The 1,595-nt window shown below is 37.9% G+C and overlaps 1 non-coding gene across 1 annotated transcript; it reads left to right on the top strand.

Moving 5' to 3' along the window:
- Positions 1 to 162: 162 nt before the first annotated feature.
- On the top strand, positions 163 to 244 carry TRNAS-GCU (transfer RNA serine (anticodon GCU)). The gene has a single exon. It is a non-coding gene; the product is annotated as a tRNA-Ser (tRNA).
- Positions 245 to 1,595: the final 1,351 nt, after the last annotated feature.

Here is a 1,595-nt window from a genome sequence, read left to right as displayed (position 1 = left end):
TGAAAACTAGATAGTGTTCCTGACTACGAAGCAGCTTAATATCGTAACATAAATAAGTATAAATAAAAATATTTATATATACGTATAATATGTACATGTTCCTTATGCTTAAGATTTATATTCATACGTTTACCTCCAAGCAAACTCGTCCGGGGTCCACAAGACGAGGTGGCCGAGTGGTTAAGGCGTTGGACTGCTAATCCAATAGGGTCTCCCTGCGTGGGTTCGAATCCCATCCTCGTCGAGCAAATATTTCTTATTCTTAATGACTGATGCTTGCTAAACAAAATTTATATTAAAAAGTAATGTCACTTTGTATACAAATGAGGTTCCGGCAAATCGAGTCGCCACCACAGAGCCACCTAGCGGATTAGTTCCGCCGGTGCATCATACATGTCCAAAAACTTCATCGTATTTTCACAATTAATACTGTTATTGTCGCCATATCATTGTTAATATTTCAATAATAAAAAACCTAATAAATTTATTACTACTTGCACAATTTTTTCTGCATGAAAGTAGCTAACAAAAACCGAAATCAGAAGATTAATTTCAACCAAGCATTTTCCTTCAAACCGAATTCCTTCGACTCGTTTGAACGAAGCTCTTCGGAGAGAAACTGTTACCCGAAGATTGGTTGAACGTATGTTATCTGTCGTTACACGGAAATATAGAATACCAATCGACTGTGTTCTGTAATATTCAGAATTGATGTTGAATACATAGTGCAACAGCGTATAAAAAGGGGGTGAAAGATGAATTAATAAGGTGAGAAATGTCGTATATATAAGCAACCACGAAAAGACGGTTGGAGGAGTTAGATTAGGCCTAATTGGAATTTGTTCCATGAAAACGGGGTTTTAGCTTAAAAGAACAAGGTCTGAAGTGACTTTAGATAGATTAAATTAAAAGTTGTATCGAAAAGAGAGGGCCTTGATGTGTGTATATGTGCAATTCTTTACCATTTTTTTTTAATCTTCCACTAAAAACGTTCACTGATACTTATCCCACCCAACACTCCCCTTCCATTTATAGCAACCATCTTTTCCTTACACGCAAACCTTGCAATACCTTCAGCAGTCCAAGTACTTTGAATATGTTACGGAAGTAGCACCTTTTTACGACCCATCGCCATCTCCCACGAAGAAAATTAAGCCATAAACATCCAAACAAAAGTTAATGCTCACTCAAAACAACAATGAGGAGACTATTTCAGACACGATTTAATCCAACCTCCCTCCCCCTAGCCTTCAACGGCTCCACCCCCCCCCCCCCACCCCCACAAGCCGACCAACCCCCTCCCCCCCCCTCCTCCTCCCCCAACAGCGGGAGATCGACCCAACAACGAGAGTAAAAGGGAAGGCGTAAGAAGTTCGGGTTTTTGTTACTGTTCTTAAATATTTTATATTTCCTTGTTTCTTTTCCTCACTGGGCTATTTTCATTGTTGGAGCCCCTGGGCTTATAGCATTCTGCTTCTCTAACTAGGGTTGAAGCTTAGTTAATAATAATAATAATAATAATAATAATAATAATAATAATAATAATAATAATAATAATAATTGCGTCTCTTTCGTGTGTCTAAAACAAAATTGAT

The sequence above is a fragment of the Palaemon carinicauda genome, chromosome 37 (assembly GCF_036898095.1).
Source record: "Palaemon carinicauda isolate YSFRI2023 chromosome 37, ASM3689809v2, whole genome shotgun sequence".
Classification (NCBI taxonomy): domain Eukaryota; kingdom Metazoa; phylum Arthropoda; class Malacostraca; order Decapoda; family Palaemonidae; genus Palaemon; species Palaemon carinicauda.
Note: the sequence above shows the minus strand (reverse complement) of the source record. Positions and strands in the feature narration are given on the sequence as shown.